The sequence below is a fragment of the Glandiceps talaboti genome, chromosome 18 (genome assembly GCF_964340395.1).
Source record: "Glandiceps talaboti chromosome 18, keGlaTala1.1, whole genome shotgun sequence".
Taxonomy (NCBI): domain Eukaryota; kingdom Metazoa; phylum Hemichordata; class Enteropneusta; family Spengelidae; genus Glandiceps; species Glandiceps talaboti.
In genome coordinates this window covers 11401880-11410631 of record NC_135566.1, presented here as the reverse complement: position 1 = coordinate 11410631, position 8752 = coordinate 11401880, and positions in this window count along the sequence as shown.

The window sequence follows — 8752 nt, the reverse complement described above, 5'->3', positions numbered from 1 at the left end:
AAACAAGTCCATAACTGTCACATGATTACCGCACCTTCAATCAATTAAAGTAAGCTTTTGTTCTTGTTTTTGCGAAATCCCTCAGTGACTACCGCCTACTCCAAATTCTAGTGCCTTCAAATATTCAGGGCAAAATTTACGAAAATACGAATCGATCGTTTATTGCTGTACTTTTAGCGTCCGAAGGTCACTGCTTATAATTAATTGCGGTCTCCAAAATAATAATATTCATTTTAACTTAAACAGGACGTTTCACTTCTCCAAAAGTACAATAGTTTTACCCATGCCGAATGGAATCGACCAAGTTGTTTATCCCGAACTTTGAATGTATATGTAGGTGAAAACGAGCCTCAGCGATGATGTCACCGTTATAACTGAAAGCGATTTACTTATGTGTATGCAATAATTGTGCAAGCTATTTATAAATCTTGGTAAGAAAATCCCATAGTTGCAGCGTAAGTATTTACCATTTTCAACATTTATGCCATATGGGCAATGAATAAAATATCGCCTTCTATTCATTTATATGAAGGAACTACGAGTACGTGTTTCGATCACGGACAATGGCTAGTAATATTCATGATTCTTCCTTATACTTGAAATCATATGCAGTCGAAGATATTTTTTTTCTCCTATCGTAGGCAGGACTACAGTGATCAGTACGCCAGACCTGGTTTGCTCAGGATAACTCCAGGTTAAAGGGAGTCATGGGAATTGGGAATTTTTTCTCCAGAAATTAATATATGAACTGCCTAGAAATGATCTCATATTAAAATCATCCTGTCCCTCATACACCATTGACTTGATGACGGTAACGCCACTACAATACGGACAGACAATTTGGTCAATATTTGGTGCTCGTGCCGTCTTCTTGAAATGGATGGTGTCCGAGGCTAAGTGGTCAAGTAAATCGACCATCAAGTTGACCGTGACCTTATTAACATGCATGAGAGTTACCGACTATGTTTATCATACAATTAACCACAGCTGCCAATCAAGAGATCCTACCGCGCCTCAAATACATATTATAATCTTGTTATACATATTCTTGAATATTTGATATGCTGGTGTTTAAATTTCTTGAGTACATGTATGTGACAATGCAATTTATAACATGCGATGGAAACAGTTATCGTTTCGCCCAAATTTGGAGAAAATAAAAAACGAAACAGAATATTCTAAAAGTGAAATAAATAAAGTTCGGAATAAAATATATCCGTTGTGTTAAAAAAAAAAGATATATACATTTCTTTGCAAGTTATAAATTTGACTTCAGAAAGTGTAGTCTGTCGATCACACTTCCAGCAAAGGCGCAACGTGTTCCATGTCACAGTAAGAATCTCAACGGAAAAAAAGTCCCTGAATGCATTCATGTACCGTATGCAGTGTGAGTTTATATCAGATTAAAACATGGTGAATTTATCAGGCCTATTCCTTCAACACGTACAATGAATAAGTTGTTTTTTTCTGCTATTGGCTTGTCAGGGAACTAAAGAAATATTTTTTACCTGCGCGAAAAATTAAACTACATGGTCTTTTCCCAGTTACATAAATACAGAAGGGAAAAAAAAGGTTTCCTCTGCCGGACGCAAAAAATCAAGGTCAGTATTTTTAATTTCGGTATGGAATTCTTTGTTAAATGCTATTCAGGATTTACAGATTAACACGACCCGTAGATACAAAATACGGAGTTGTAATATTGACAACTTTTAGTCAATACAAAGGCCAGCGGTACATGTGACAATACACGTGAACCAAGATATCAACTCTATGTTGTAAATTTCGACATCCATGAAATACACGTACCATATGCATGTCTGATTGTCTAATTTTATGGGTTTGCATCGAATGTAATATAAACTAAAATAATGGTTATGTTACCAAGTTTTCATTTGCTTTTCTCTATACAAATTTACTTGGGTTGGGAAAAACAACCTGAGCGCATTGGTAGCAGACAATGCTTATATGCAAATATGTGATGACATCACAGGTATGGCCGGCCATGACTACGGGTGCCGCCCATGAACACACAGACACGGACATCTATAGTGCTGTCATCTGACCTACTTTCTTCAAAGCTAGGCGAACTTTCTGACAGAGTTTACGAAGAGGACAATGGATATCTACCGGGAATGACAACTTTAACTACTCCCCGGAAGACCCCCCTAACCCCTTAAAAATATATTTATAATGTGTTTCCCTTCATCTTGCTGTTTTGTTTTTCTTTTCAATATTTGTTCAAAACATGGTGACATTTCTTCGTATCATATTTTTCTTTGCGTCTTCAAAGAAGCAACAGACGACCTATTTCGATTGTTCAAGAGTAGGCACTACGTATTGGTCCAATGATTTCACGTGTCAGAAGCGCCTTTCAGGGATTGTCTACGCCGGCCGTGGATGTGTGGTGTTTTTGCACGTACTAGAGTCTAGTCTACCACCTCTCTGTACATGACCACCTCTACTATCACACACGATGTATAACACGTGCGTTTTGCCACAGCAGACATGATATTGCATATGTTGTATGTACTTTATACAGGTAATAGAAAACAGAGAAACTGGTGGTATACGAGAATAAAAATAATTTTAAAAAAGTGAAACATAAAAAAAAATATTAGATCGATGACAAAAGTGTAAAATGAGTGTCGGTCAGTCATAACTGAGGATAGTTTACACGTGTAGTTCCTATATGGTATATGTACGTATCGTATAGTTAACGATTTACACCTCCACTCATAAGATGGTATAGTTAGAGACCACTTTGCGGGCATCCAGACTAAACTGATGACGACATGGGCAAAATGGGCAAAAATTATAATCAGTTTCCTACATCAACTATATTTTTTTTAGGTCAGACTACATTTGGTGTCTGCAAATAGAGTAATATGGTCCCGGTATTTTTTAAAACTACACGTTAAAACTTACACTGATAAGCGAATTTGGTGTTTGTTTTGCGATATGATAAACGAATAGTTCTTTCGAAAATTTGTTCACCTCAAAAGAAAATGAGCAGCACACATGTTCAGGTAGGGATGCACTGGCCGATGTCGTTTTCTATCTTTATGAAATGGTATTACTTACGGAAGCCTAACCACACATCACTGACTTAGCTTACTTTACGGAACTTTCGCCATACGTAACACGGTGCGATGATGGAGGCTAAACATAGAGATGGTATGAGGTGGTGTTAGTATCTATACGGAAACATCAATGAATACCCTATAAATATGCATCATTGGGATCATTCAAGAGGGAAATATGCCATAAAAGTGTAGGGGCATATGCCTTGATCTTCATTCTTTAAACTGTCCATGTCAGGAGAAAGAGTCCTGCTTGCAGACGGTGCACGGGTCTCTATTACTGACCCGGATTACTGCGTATGCAAGCAGGACTATGTTCGAATGTACTGGCGCTAAATCTTTTTTGATTTTTCCTGGCGCTTGTCTCCGTACCTGTAGATGCATGTGTAGGACTAAAACGCTACAATATTACTTCCGCTATATATCCGTTTTAGTTATATATTATTAGTTATTCTGTTTACGGTCCTACACATCTACAGGTAGGCTATTCTAGTCTGGATACCACTGACTTGGTCTCTAACCAGGTGTAAATCGTAACGATGCCGCATAGGAACTATGCTATTACATGTAAGGCTATTCAGGCTCGAAACTAATTCATAAAAAATGCTGATGTATTTGTGTTCATTCTAGCTACTAATCCTAGTCTGGTTTAGTTTAATAGAAACCACATTGTGAGTGGAGGTGTAAATCGTAACAATACCGTATAGGAAAAATTCTGATGGGGTGAAAGCAGCTAAATGCTTTGTTCCGAGTGACTGCCACCTTCCTTGGATCAGATTGTACGGACTAGACTACCACTGTCTATGATGATTACACTAAAGTGGATTATTTTTTGATGGTCAGGATTTTGGGGGGATTACGCAACTAACTGTCTTATCAGAATATAACGGTTCAGTTTAATGAGCAATGCAAACAGCTTTTTATACACATACAAACGAACACCTTTTCGCTATTTGTATAGTCCACCAAAACAAATACTCGTATATCTCCTTCTAGAGAGGTGACGTGACGACCGTGAGAGGTGACGTGACGACTGTGGTGATGATGTGACTCAGTTGATATGACGTGGAGGACCTTCGCCTACATATTTGGGTATTACCTACATATCTAGTTTGGCACGCTGTAGCTGGTTATGTCACACTTTTGAAATATTACTATATAGCAAATTTCGGTGTTTCAAAGATATGTACGGCCAGAGTTCAGTGTGATACGACATTATTTACGTTGCGACAAACGTTAACTTTTCTGACCTTCCTGGTTCGTGGTGTCGACATCATCCGCATCATACGATATTAGCAGTATTCAATCCTGTATATTTCCGCTGTAATGCTTTGTATTATTATGACTGAAATTTGCATATTCAGTAACTTTTATAATCAATTTGAAAATACATCAGAAATAGAACTTGATGAATTGCCTTGATTCTATCTCTCCTAGTTCTACACAAGATGTGCATAATTCAAGGTAATTTCAAGTTTTGTGCTAATTACAAGAAATTCGATTGCATAATTTTGCTGAGAACTGACAGAATTGAGACGGGTCTGTTGTTATTGAATACAAACAACGATCCTTCAACTTCTTGTAGATTGAAGAAAATTTTGACAAATTTTCGACATTTTTTGTAACATTTCTTCAAAGGAGTACAATTAACAATCACCTAACTTAATGCATGACCATCTGGAAATAAAGACTGCAAAGTGTGTCGCAACGTCCGGGAATCAATAATAGCGTCACACCGGTACGGTCCATCACGGAAATTAAAGTGGCCAAGTTTTATACCCAGTATTTACTCACAGGTGAAAATACTTACACAAAAAGATTTAAGTATTCTTTCTAGTTAAATATTTCATATTTATTTCAAAATATTTCTAGCATAACGTCGATACATGCCTTCATGTCAAGTTGACATTACAAAATTATCGTCTGACATTGTTAGAACAGTTCAGTAACATGCAACCAGTAAAACTTACGCCACAAAACGGAACCACAGCTTGTGCCCTCGGAAAAAAAAAAGAGAACGAAAAATGCTTCACATGTAATGATGTAGCCTACACTGAAAATGACATTCTTGCCGGAAAGATTTCATGATGTCGCATTATTGCCGAGTAACAACTTTTCAATTAGTCACTGTTGGATGATTTTACATGTAATCGCATTGTCTGTCTAATTACAGTGTAACTAGGTTCAAACTATCCGACAGCGAAATTGCTATTAAGGGAACGAGTAGAATTGACGGGGTGGGGTGGGGCTAAGGAGAATATATTTTGGTTTAGTTTTCTTTGACAGCCCTCGCCCCTTCGCGCTCCCAAAAAGATTCGTGCCACACCCTCGAAATACACCAAAGAATTGTCGTTGCCTTCTGCCGAAGATCTATTGCATGATTGTACCAAATCCCCCCCCCCCAACTGCAGCATTCTATTAGAGGATACATTTGTATGCTTACACCAATAGATATACTGCATTAAAGTAACAGTGACAATCGACCACCGAGTCCATACTATACATATATGTGGGCTTTGCAAGGAAAATGGGGGGGGGGGGAGACAGCATCACCATGATGGCTTCTGATGAAGAGGGTGTGTGGATGTCCCCACTCCTACAGTGAAAATGTCAATCAATGAATCATCAGTCTGTCTGTCAATCAATCAATCAATCAATCAATCAATCAATCAATCAATCAATCAATCAATCAATCAATCAATCAATCAATCAAATTGTCAGTCACTGAGCCAGACAGGCAACCAACGAACCAATCAATCAATCTGTCAGTACATTTCAACGTTTGGCAAGGATTCCTCAATCTGTCTATCAGTCAATGTACATTTCATCATTTGACATGGATTCATTGTCAGTCAGTCAGTCAGTCAGTCTGTCTGTCAGCCAAGACATGTACTTTTCAACATTTGTCATAGATTCACCAATCAGTAGGTCAGTAGGTTAATACATGTACATTTCACTATTTGCCAGTGACATGGATTGATCAATCAATCAGTCAGTCTCCAATCAATACATGTACATTTCATCAGTCATTAAATACTTGTACATTTCACCATTTGGCAAGGATTCATTAAACAGGGTGTACATAGGTATTTATAAACAGAACTGCTCTACCTGTCTGACAGGCGGAGACAGGTACACTAATGTCAGTACTGTCAACCTTGCCATAGTCATCATTAATCTCAGTTAAAGCATAGAGGTGGAATCACATCTTCTACCTCCATGACATTGTCGTAAACAACATACAGTTTTTGTACCACTTTATGGCACCATCGAAAACATGCTGGTCAGATTTCAATGCATCAGCAGAAATTCATGTCTGTGTTCTGGACTGTTGCTGTTGTTGTTGTTGTTGTTGTTGTTGTTGTTGTTGTTGTGAGAATGCCTCTATGATTAAAGAGATATATGTATTTAAGTACAAACCCTCTTCCTTTGTCTAACACTACCATATCTGCTGACAGCAGTCATTCTGGGTGATCTTCTCAAATGCCCATTTCACAAAAATAAACATGACACACCACCAATCTCAAAATGTTAATACTTTAATAATTTTATCAGTGGTCAATTGTTGTATTCAAAATCTCATAACTACACTTGAAGTGTCAGATTTGATTTTTCAGGACATTTTTTTTTTGTCATGATTTAGTAGCTTGATGTAATTTGATGGGTGGCAGTTCATGAAGAGGTTCACAGATTTGATCTGATGTGATGAATACTAGGTTAGATGTACCTAGATAGATAGTTGTCACTTAGGCCTAATAAAAAAAATTGTTCGGTTCCGCCTACCCAACCCCACCTACTTTTTCACCGCCGACCCTAAACTTTTTTTTTTTAAATGAAAAATTCATGAAAATTGTGAAGTCTTGCAAGAAATAGTGGGTGCGGAAACTGACATCAACTTAAAATGACAATATAAAACTGTTCTTCCCATCCGTAATGGCTGTACATTTGATGGGAAGAAACCAATAACACAGAGACCATTGGAAAACAACAGAAAACTTAACTACCTGAACTAGACACTCAAACATGAAAAAAAAAATACAAAATCTACCTACCCCACCTTTTCTAAAATTGAGCATAATCGGAACCACACATTTTTTTTATTATGCCTTAGTAGAAAACGGTTCAAAGATTTGAGTTTTATATATGTACCTCACAGTGTGCCCTCTAAGCCAATTTGATGCACCACTGATGTACACATTTCTAGTGACGCACCAAAATTTGGTGTCCCCCTATCTATTACTATGTGGTGACTCACAAAAAATCCCAGTTTTTATCATTTTCACTCACAACAACAAAATTTGGCTATCATTACCTCTGTACACAGTTGTCACTTATAATATTTGACGTGGCAACATTAAATGTAGGTTATAGATGTACTTAGACTGGGAGTTATTATTTACAAAGAAGTTCAAAGACCTTAAAAACTGTCAACCTGAATCGATAAGGTTAGATGAAAGTTCAATAATATATGACAAAGGTATCTCTAGTTGAACAAATTATCAACAAAATGGCAAGACAAACTGAGACTTATTTTCCATAAAAAACTGATGATTCATATATTTAAATTTTTTTACCTCCAAATCCAAAGTGTGGTTATTTCACATATATTGTTGTCAACATGTCAACAAAATTGCTATCATTGTTACAATATTTTTACTCCAAACTGATTTTTGCCAAAATAACACCAAAATAAGTTACTTTTATACGTAAAATTTTTTCCAAAATGTCACCAAATTAATGGTTATTTTACATTGATTTTTGCCGAAACAACATCAAATTAGTTGTCATTTCAAGTTAAAAATTTATCACTGTCCATATGTCACATTGTCACACCAGTGTATCAACATGTTATCGTGCCAACAGTGTCGTATCTGTGTGATGACGCAGGACGAAGACTCTGGCGCCAAACCGTGAGCATCTCTGACACTCAACAATTGATAATATCAGCCAGAAGCACCTGAATTGTAGTAATGTATTTACACTGAGAGAAATGGGGTGACAGGAGTTGACAGGAAAACAATGATTTTTTTATCAACATAAACTGGCGTCAACGACATTTTGGGGTGTGTGGTAACTGACACGGCTGGGAAAAATGATGACAAGATGTAGGTTGTATGATATGATAAGGAGATGTCGTGTACCCAATGTCACCTTAATGACAAGAAATGTGTGTAAGGTCAGAGGTCAAGTGTTGACAAGTTGTGGTTTGGCAATAACACGCTTAAGTGTTGTCATTTACCAAAGTGACTGAAGTATCACAAACTGTCCATCAATATGATGGCAAGGGGGGGGGGGGAGAGAGAGAGAGAGAGAGAGAGAGAGAGAGAGAGAGAGAGAGAGAGGGAGAGAGAGAGAGAGGGGGGGACAGAGACAGAGACAGATAGATAGAGACAAACAATGCTAATCTAGAGATGCTCAAGGACTAACTAGATGTGTCCGAGTAAAACTGGCAAAGTTTATCTTGTGTCAAAATATTTGTCAGTGTTTGGTTTCAACATTTGAGGTGCTCCCTGTGAAACAGACATCTGCCTGTTAATATATATTTAATTTCGCTATGTCTATTGCTTTTAAATTTTAAATTTATCGGAGGAGGAGCTCTTCTTCAGAAGTTTTTTTTATATATATACTGTTTGTCACTTTCAAAAACTAAAGTAGGTATTTTTGAAACTTTT